Below are 10,457 nucleotides of genomic sequence, written 5' to 3' on the forward strand. Positions count from 1 at the left end.
GATTTTGTTCTTTTTTAATGGCTGAGTAGTATTCCATTATATATATATATATATATATATATATACCATATCTTTTTTATCCAATCATCAGTTGATGGGCACTTAGGTTGCTTCCACGTCTTGACTATTATAAATAATGCTGCAATGAACATAGGGGTGCATGGGACTTTTGGAATTGCTGACTTCAGGTTCTTTGGATAAATACCCAGTAGTGGGATGGCTGGGTCATATGGTAGTTCTATCTTTAATTTTTTGAGTAATCTCCATACTGTTTTCCATAGTGGCTGCACCAGTTTGCATTCCCACCGGCAGTGTATGAGGGTTCCTTTTTCTCCACAACCCCTCCAACATTTGTTACTATTTGTTTTAGTTATTTTTGTCATTCTAATGGGTGTAAGGTGATATCTTACTGTAGTTTTGACTTGCATTTCACAGGGATCTTTTTAAAGTGGCAATCCAGCATCATTTCTTCGCAGAGGCTTCCCAGATCAGCCCATCTAGCATGGGACCCACTACCGGATCCTCCGCCCCCAACGTGGCTAATTCCGTCAGCGCAGGGTCCTGTCTACACTAGCTATCATGTTAGCACGGGCCTCTAACTGCCTGTCTCCTCGGCTCCACCATGAGGGACAGCATCACTGTTGGCTGTTGTGACTCCAGTATCCAGAACGGTGCCCGCACACAGTCGGTGCTCAATAAACGGTGGACTTTCTTCATTAGAATGAATAAATGGAGTTTCTCTTTCCACCAAAATAATGAGGCCTCTCTAGCCCGTCCAGTTGCTCCAGCCGTCTCAGCAGCCTCGCGTCCCCCAGAGGGCTCAAGTCCCCAGCGCAGGCCCTCCTCGAGGACTCCCAGGAAGACTCCTGCTGGAGCCGCGTGTTCCAGTGGAGCCCTGGACGTGCGGGAACTGAGACACGCTGCCGAGCGCCTCCTTTGCTGTAGGTCAGGTGGCACTGTCTCAGGTTCTCAGAGGGAAGAGGGACGGGCCCAGAGTCGCCAGAAGCCCCAGGGGGACAGCAGAGCCACGCAGCCAGGCTCTGAGTCCAGCCAGCCCCGACCACGCCCCCGTGTGGCCCCGCCCCTCCAGTCGCTGGGCCGGGATCCCATCTTTTCTCCACTAAGTAGTTAGCCCCGCCCCTGTGGTCCTCCTATTGGTCCTCTCCAGCTTGCCGCGAGGAGACCAGGTGCTCATTGGCCGCAAGTTCTCCCGCCGGCCGCCACAGCCACCACAACAACCGCCATGCGCTCAGTCGCTGGGCCTGCTCATTGGTCCGACTCTCCCCCCGCCCACGCCTCCGTCTTGCCCCTGGCGCCCCGCTTCCTCCCCGTATTGGCTACCTGACTCAAGGCCCCGCCCCCTAGCCTAGGATGGGGTCGCCACGGTTACAGCAGGGGTGGGAGTCGCCATGGTTACAGCCCACGGGCGGGGGTCGCCGTGGTTGGTTACAGGTGGGGGGCGGGGGTGGGGTGGCCATGGTTACAGCGGTGGGGAAGTCGCCATGGCTACGGAGTCTCGCCGGCAGCGCCTAACGCGCCCCTGGTTCCGCAGCAGCTGGAGCTTCTCAGCCCCTTCCAGCTCTACTTCAACCCGCACCTCGTGCTCCGGAAGTTCCAGGTGAGGCCGCCCCGCCCCCGCCCCCGCCCCTGCCTCCCCGCCCGCCCGCCCGCCAGGCCTGACCGCCCGCGCTCCCCTCGCAGGTCTGGAGGCTCGTCACCAACTTCCTCTTCTTCGGGCCCCTGGGATTCAGCTTCTTCTTCAACATGCTCTTCGTGTATCCTCCCCGCGCGCAGCGGGCCGGGGCGGGGAGGGGAGGGGGCGGGCTGGCCGGGCAGGAGGCGGCCGGAGCGGGGAGACTGAGGCCGGCCCGGTGGCCCTTCCTATACGGACGCCCAGCTTCCGCTACTGCCGCATGCTGGAGGAGGGTTCCTTCCGCGGCCGCAAGGCCGACTTCGTCTTCATGTTTCTCTTTAGGGGGCGTCCTCATGACCGTATGCTTCAGGCCTCTGCGTCCAGCCTGTGTTGCCCTGTGGCCCGACCTGAGCGCCCGGCCCGGGGAGGGACCGAGCGGGTCACCCCAGATTAGGATGCACTGAGCGTGCAGTGTGTGCTGAGCTCCAGGTGCCAGGGCAACACCTCCAGTGTGCACACAGAGTGCCAATCGGGAATGCAGGTGAGCCAGGTGGGGTGCCTGGAGGCTGAGCCCTGATGCCAGGAGCAGGAGAAACTGGGGCAGGGATGGGCTGTCATTGGAGGCTGGAGTGAGGTGGAGAGGCAGAGCAGATCCCCTGTGGCCATCACTGGAAGGGCACACTGGATGGGGAAGGGAAACCAGTGGGAGGAGTGCAGGGGTTGAGGAGTCAGGGCCCTTGGCAGGGCTGAGGCCTGCACCGCCAGAGGGCCTCCCCTCACCTTGACTCTGGCCCAGCTGCTGGGGCTCCTGGGCAGCCTGTTCTTCCTGGGCCAGGCCCTCACCGCCATGCTGGTGTACGTCTGGAGCTGCCGCAGCCCTCGGGTGAGGGTCAACTTCTTCGGCCTCCTCACCTTCCAGGCGCCATTCCTGCCCTGGGCGCTCATGGGCTTCTCCCTGTTGCTGGGCAACTCTATCCTCGTGGACCTGCTGGGTGAGCCTGCCTGTCCACCTAGCCCATCCCAAGCTGGCTGTCTGGCACCCGAGGGTCTGTGGGAGGGCCACCCAGGCTGGCTGCTCCCCCACAGCCCTCCTTCTCACCTGCACTGGACCTCTCACTTGCCCCACCCCCAGCCTTGCCCTCCCAGCTTCTTGCTTCTCACAGCCCCTGGAACATGCCAGCCGGCCTGTAGGTTTCACATCTTCAGGCCTGACCTACTGGTGCTTGTGTGGGTCCTGACTGGGGTGGGGATGGGTGGGTCAAGTTTCCAGCCATGGCTGGCCAGCCATGGCTCCTACTCCTTGGATGTGCTCAGGCCCTCCACTCCCCAGGTCCTGCCCTCTTCTGGGCCCTGTAAGCCTGTCCTTTGGGACCAACCCCGGCCCTGCTCCTGGTCTGGCAGTGTGTCCAGGACTTTGAGCACTCTGGCTCTGGAGCCCGAGGGTGCTCTGGGCCTGGCTGGGCCTCCAGGGCTTTGCATGGAGGCCTGGGGCAGGCTCTGCTGGCCCTGGGCTCTGGCCCGTGGAGGGTGGCCTTGGCATTCCCCGGCTCTCCCCAGGGATTGCTGTGGGCCACATCTACTACTTCCTGGAGGATGTCTTCCCCAACCAGCCTGGAGGCAAGAGGCTGCTACACACCCCCAGCTTCCTGTGAGTGTGGGGTGACAACCCGCCCCCTCCACTCCCTCAGAGGGCTCCCTGCCCCATCGAGGGCCCCAGCTGGCCTCAGCTAAGTGAGCACCCCTCCCCACAGAAAGCTGCTACTGGATGCCCCAGAGGAAGACCCCGATTATCTGCCCCTCCCTGAGGAGCAGCCAGGACCCCCGCAGCCATGACCCCACCCACGGCCAGGGCCAGCCCCAGGGCCTGTTTCCCGGCCTCTGGCAGGCCTCCCTCCCACCTCTCCCTTCTGCTGCAGCAGAGCAGTCTGTTCTGGAGACCAGGCCCATCCCCAGGGCTCACCGGAATAAACAGAGTGACCTGTGGCCTCTTCGCCCCAAGCACTGCTCCCCCCCAGCTGCCCCCCACCTCCCCCCACCACCTCCCCGCCTCAGTGGCCACACCCTGCCACACTGGGCAAGTGCTTCTGGCTGTGACCTAGGGCCACCAGCCTAGTCCTGCCATGCCCATCCTCTGCCCTTGGTGTGGGGCTGGCCCAGGACACAGCTCTACTCCCGCCAAGCCTGGCCTACCCTGTCAGACTAATGGTAGGTGGAAGGATGGGAGGCCCAGAGAGGCTCAAGAACCTGTCCACGTTGCCCAGCAGAGCTTTGAGCTCACAACGGCAGATAGAGAGTTCTCATCTCAGCCCTGCCAGTGCCTTGCTGGAGCCTTGGGGAAACCCACCCGACCCCGCCCATGCTGGGCCTCTGCTCCCTGCCAGTCAGCGAGGGGCTGACCACATCTCAGTGGCGGGGGCAGGGATTGGGCTGTCCCCATCTGTGCTGAGCCCGGTCTGCAGGGGCTCCTGTCCGTGGTGCCCTCAGGCTGATGCCTCACTTGGCCCCTCCTGTCCCTAACCAGCCACCGACAAGTGGACCTTTGCCCCATTTTCCAGCTGAGCATGAAGCAGACTTGGCCAAGGCCCCATGGGGTCAGGTGCAGAGGAAGCCCAGAACCGGGTCCTCTGACCCTTCTGTGACCCCAAAGCCTTGAGAAGTTTTCCCCTCAGCAGAGTCCTGTCACTGGCAGGGGCAGAGACCTCTGGGAAGTTCTGTCCCTGCCGATTTTAGCTGAGGACCATGGGAGCCTCATCTGACCGCACAGCTCACTGTTCTCTTCTGTAAAGTGGGCATCAGATGACCTGGCCAGCTCTCCTCCTTGTCCTGGACCAGTCCAGTTACGGTTTATTCCTGGATGGTCAGCAGCACAGCGCTCCTCCAGCCAAGGTTGTCATGTTTGTGGATGATGAAAGCATTAGCCAGAGTCTGACCTTAGTTTTGTAGTGACAACTTGTGGAGCAGCAGTGGGCTCTGCAGTGGTGAGGGCCCAGCCCCAGGGACTGGTGTGCTGGCCCTTCCCCAGGCCTCTCCCAGCAGGTGGGCCGGCCCGCCCAGTGGGGCTGAGGCAGGCAGGATTCGTTCCATCTCACCAGCTGTGGGGGCCCAGGGCTGTCTCCTGCCCAGTGGACTGAGTACACACCTCAGCAATGGAGCCTGCCCATTTCCAGGGTCAGCTGGGCCTGGGCCTGGGCCTGGGCCTGGTATCTTCCCCTTTGTTCAGGTCCTTGCACTGAAGCCCAGCTGTCCCCTTGCTATGGGGTTCCAGGAAGTTCCACTCCTGGACGAAGATCAGGTGTTTGAGTACAAACTCCCTGGAAGCTGTCACATCCTAGGGTGTGCTCCAAGGAGCTCCCAGCCCAGAGGGCAGGCCCATCTCACCCTATATCCTGGCAACCAGGATCCCCAGTCCCTACTCAGAGCTAGGCCCCTGCCCAGCGTGGGGCTCAAGCTGGGAGCCAGGAGTCACAGGGCCCCTGCCCCTTCCTGGGGAGCAGTGCAGTCCTGACCCTCAGCCCTGCCCTGGCAGGAAAGGACTTGCCAGCAAGTGAAGGTGGTGCCAGCCCGGTGCTGGGGGTCTGGGCCAAGTACCTCAGTAAGATTGTGGCTGTGTGCCCAGTTCACCAAGTCAGGCTTGGCGCAGTGAGGAGACCCACAGGTGCTGTCCTCTTGGATCCATGTCCCTCCTGTAGAAGGGCACATTTCCATGCAAGAGACAAGGATGCAGAGGGGACGGCAAGCTCCTCAGAGACGCAGCTGGGAAGAGGCCAGAGCTGTGCCTCCTTGTCTGCACCACACCCCACCCCCCCGAGCCAGCACTGGGCTGGGCGCACTGCACCCTGGGTGTCACTCCTCACAGCCTGCCCAGGAGGGAGGAGCTGGCCTGGGCCATGGCCCCAGGCAGCGGGGAGATAGGCCCCAGTCCGCCTATTCCAAGTGTGCTGCTGGGAGGCGTGAGAGAGTGGTACACACCAGCTGGGTGCCTGAGGGCCGGACTAGCTACTCCAGCTGCTGGAATGCAGGCTGGTGACGTCCCCACAATGCCCTTACTGGACAGGACCTCTGCAAGGGACTCCAGAGAAGCAGCAATCCCGGCCGGGGGCGGCCTGACCAGGTGGATGCAGCAGAGCCCAGGTGTCCCAGGGGAGCCTGTGGCTGCTTCCTGAGGCAGCCAAGGGGGCAGGGTGGGGCTGTCACTGGAAGGCAGGTGGCCCCCGCCCTTGGAGCCTCACGACCACACTCCTCATTTCTCCCTCTGTGCGGGGATGTGTGGAGCTCAGGTTGTGGGTGGGAAGCTGGAGGGCCCAAGGAAGAGCAAGGACTGTGCTCTGCCTCAGGCCTTGGGGGGCTATGTGGGGGGCCCTGGAGCCCCATCACTCCCACCTGCCCACCTGGGATCGGAGGCACAGAAGGGCAAGAGGCCTGGCATGCCAGCCTTGGCCACCCCCCACCCCCAGCCTGGCCCTGCTCCTTGCTCTCTCCGTTCTGATTTTTATGCTACCCCTGGGAAGACATGGAACATGACCTGTTGCCTTTATTGACAAAGTGTCGCTAACCCTGCCTGGGGCTCCTATACAAAAACAGAACACAACCCCAAATGAGGCCTCTTCCAGACCAGAGACTGGGGTGGTGGGGCCTGGGGTTCAGCAAGTGGAATGTGTGTCCAGGGGAGGGTGACCTGGACAGCCCCCCTGCCCCGTGCTCCTCAGGATGGCCTGGGCTGCCCCCTTGCCAGAAGATGAAGGAGAGGCAGGCTGACCTGAATGCTCCGTGGGAGCTGAGCACCGATGGGCTGGTTACCAGGCGGGGGCAGTGTTGGCCAGACGACTCATCCACCTGCAGGGGGGGAAGGGCAGTGACCCAAGGCCAGTTGCCTGCTCTGGGCAGCTGCCCTCCCCCAGGGATCTCTAGGGCAGCCAGGTGCAGGAGGAGGGACAGAGACAGGACGTGGGTGGTGGGATCCCCAGCCCCTCCCTAGGCCTGGGCCTGTCTGCTTGGGGCCTGAAGCTGCCTTCTCTCCTGCCTGCTCAGGCCCCGCCCATCTCTCCAGGTCCTGATACAGGGTCTGGGCTGTGGTCAGACGCGACCTGAGGGCCTGCCTTTGTTCTCTGCAGGGAAACCCACCTGGGGTCTGGATGGGGACTCCTCACCCAGGGGCCTGCCTCTGGCAGCACAGGTCCCCGCCCCTGCCTGGGACACAGTGCCTGTGGGCAGAGCCAGCTGGAGGGGGTACCTTGTGTTCCTGCCCTGGTCACGGATCTTCTTTTCCATCTCGGCGTCCGTCAGGGTCTCCAGCAGCGGACATCACTGGTCAGCATCGCCTGCGTTCTGGATGGCGATCTCCACCGTGGGCAGGGGGTTCCCACTGTGGGGCGGAGAGAGGAGGCCCTGCCGGTTCACAGGGCAGCAGCTGGAAAGGCCCTCAGAAACCACTGTCTGCCCCCATCCCGCCCCCAGCAGATGGAACAGCAGAGCCAGGGCAGGGTGGAAAGGCCCCGACCTTTCCTGCTTCCTCTGCCTCCTCCCCTGGGCCCATTTCTGTGCACAGCTCCTCAGAGGAGCACTACTGAGAGGGGTGGCTGGGGATGCTCCTGTCACCTGAAGCTCAAGGCAGAGCCTCCTGAGCCACCAGGACCTCCCTTGGCAACAACAGTGCTGCCCCCAGGACCCTGGGCTTCTCTTCCAAGCAGACCCTCAACAGGCCCTTTGCTGCCACCTCAGCATCTCTGGGTCTGCAAGACTGGGGAGGGGCATTCCCTGTGGGGGTGTTTCCCTTGAGAGGACGGTGTCATTGGGCCAGCCATCACCACTGGACCTGGGGGGAAGGGAGGGCTGTCTGCCCTGCTTGACGTTCAGGGCCAGGACCCACCAATCAGGAAACAGACAGAGGTGAAAGGAGACCAAGAGGATGGTCCACCTGAGAGCCCTGGACGTCCCCTCACTGAGGGCCGCGGGGTGGCTGGCTGCTCCTGAAGGTTCCACACACTTGCCCCTCCACCCACTTCATGGGGGCCCACCTAAGCCCCAGAGAGGCTGGGCTCTTTGCTTAGGGCACAGAGCTGGGCCCTGGAACTCCCATCCCCAACCACTCCACCCTGGAGTCCCTCAGTGACTGCCCCGAGGGCCACCTGCGCATCCTCTTGCCCAGTGGACACAGCGGTGGGGGTGGGGTCAGCCTGGGTGAAGACTACGAAGCCGGGGGGCGGGGGGTGGGGGGGAAGAGGGCTGAGCTGCCTCTACTCCAGGCCTTGGTTCCAAGTGTGGGGACAGGAAGCCAAAGAGGCCCGGAAGCCACAGCTGCCCAGGAGAGCCCACACACCCCTCACCTTGAAGGCTGACCCTCAAACCCCTGGCCTGGCAGGCACCCCTCAGAGTGGGGCCCTAACCGTGATGCTCTCCCACCCCTTCCCCCTGTCCCCTCTCCGGCCTCCCCGGGCCCTTTTCTCTCTGCTCCAGCTGGCGGCCTGCTCCTCTCCTGAGGCTCAGCCCCCAGAAGGCCTGCCCTGCTCTCCCGCAGCCCTGTCAGGAGTCTGTTCCCCACAGCCTGGAGCCCGCCTGGCCCGTGAACTTGGGGGGAGTAAAGGCAGGGAGGGCCTGGGGAGGGCCTGGCAGACGCTGATGGAGAAGACGATAGGCCCCTGGTGGGCGGCCTTGGTTTGGACGCCTCCTCTGGAAGATGGGGACAATATCACTGCTGTGAGGGATTTTCAGAGGATGACTATTATTACAGCAGACAACACACATCCAGTGAGGGAGCTTCCTAGGCGCCAAGTGCCTTGTCACACGGCCACCATCTAGCTTGGCCCAAGGTTGCGGGAGTCGTCGGCTGGAGAGGTGTGTCCACCCAGGCCTTACCACAGAGCTATGGTCCCCTCGCTATCCCAGCCCTGTCAGCAGGAAGGGGACAGCAGCAGAATTCCCAGGCCAGGGACTTTATCTGAAGCAACTGAGGCAGAATTTGCACGTCATAGGCATTTTGGCGATTCTCAGCAAGAAGTCACTCACCTTGCTGCCTGTAAGTGCAAGAGGAGCTGGGAACTTCACTCCGTAGCTGGGTGGCTCTGTTCTCGCTAAAACCCCCTTGTTCCAGGATAAGGAGAGAACACATTTTGGAAGACAGGTAGCTGTATTCATCACACCTACTTTGGAGGGTCATTGTAAGGGTCAAATGACATTAGGTGACAGAGTGTATGTGTGTCTGTCAGTTTTTGCTGTGATAAAACACCCCTAACACATAGCGTCTTGGAACAACACTCAGATCCTAGAACAACAACAGTTCAGCTCACAGTGGGGCTGGCTCCCTCGAGTGGTTCTAGTCTCAGCTGATCTCAGCTTCCTCACGCTGTTTTGGTCAGCTGCTGGGTTGGTTGGGTTGGCGGGGGCTGGCTGATCTAGGATGGCCCCAGCTGGACCATCTTGTCTCTGCTCTACAGTCACGCACCACGTAATGACGTTTCGGTCAACAACGGACCACATGTACGACGGTGGTCCCATAAGGTTAGTACCATGGAGCCTGGGTGTGGAGTAGGCTACACCATGTAGGTCTGTGTAAGTGCACTCTATGACGTTCACACGATGACGAATTCGCCTAAGGACACATCTCAGAACATATCCCCATCATTGAGCAGCGCATGTCTGTACTCAAGTTCTCCTCCCCCAGCTGGCTCGTGACAGGGTCCAGGATAGTGAGGGGACATGCGCCAGGCCTTGGGGGGCTTAGGATTGGAGCTGGCATGCTAGCACTTCTGCCACGTCCTCTTGACCAAAACAAGTCACAGACCAATCAAGATTCAGGGGCAGGAAAACAGATTCTTCCTCTTGACAGGAGACACAAAGTCACACTGACAAGGGGATGCAGAGAGGGGAACAATTAGAGCCATCTTACTAACAATCTACCGTAATTTGGCACACAATTTACTCAATAAGTCATGTCAAATATTATTAACCCATGAAGGAAAATGTATTTTTCTATATTGTCCACTCATTTATTCATTCAAGAATGTATTGGGTATTAACTACGGGTCAGGCTCTGTGCTAAAGATAGTGGCTGGGTTTGGTGTGTTGGGCATTGAATCACTACCAAGAAGCCGAGTTAATTTTTGTATTGTGAAAAGGGAACAAATAAATTCAGAATAGATGCTGGTTCTCCACCCTTCAGCCCTTGACTGATGCCTGGTGTCCTCTTGTCATTTCCTGGGAGACTCCAAATAAAAGGTACCGTGTTAACCGCGACGCCCATGGTTTTGACTATGGGGCAGCCGTCTCTCTGGCCCTGGGTGAATTACCAATGAACCGCTTGTGGCCGCTTGTGGCCGCTTGTGGCCGCTTGTGGCTTTGTCTGCCAGAGGGAGGCACTTTAGGATGAACCCTGACGGATCCAGGATGACAGAGCCTTTGGAGAGAGAGAATAAACAGCCCCCTAATTCAGAGGGCTATAGAAGGAATCCTGCTTCAGCATAAAACGATTTATCTGGCCTGCAAGATGCATCAGCAGCATAAAGGGTGAGGCCGGCCCAGTGGCATAGTGGTTAAGCTCGCACACTCTGCTTCAGTGGCCCAGTGTGACACACTGCTCATCAGCCACACTGTGGCGGCATCCCACATACAAAATAGAGGAAGATTGGCACAGATGTCAGCTCAGGGACAATCTTCCTCACCAAAACAAAATAAAACAAAAAACTGCATAAAGGGTGATGAATAGGGGTGATTTCCTAAGCACTGGGAAATAGCGTGGGCCCCGCGGGGAAGTCACATCTAGTGGCTGCGAGATCCATCTTGTTCCTCCCTGGGTGCCTGCAGCCCTGCTCCCACTACCTCACTATCAAAA

General features: G+C 60.1%; 1 pseudogene; it reads left to right on the forward strand.

Annotated features, from left to right (window-relative positions):
* The first annotated feature begins 622 nt into the window (after positions 1-622).
* On the forward strand, positions 623-6,464 carry LOC123288236 (derlin-3-like; annotated as a pseudogene).
* The last annotated feature ends 3,993 nt before the right edge of the window (positions 6,465-10,457 follow it).

Source organism: Equus asinus, chromosome 8 (genome assembly GCF_041296235.1).
Source record: "Equus asinus isolate D_3611 breed Donkey chromosome 8, EquAss-T2T_v2, whole genome shotgun sequence".
Lineage (NCBI taxonomy): Eukaryota > Metazoa > Chordata > Mammalia > Perissodactyla > Equidae > Equus > Equus asinus.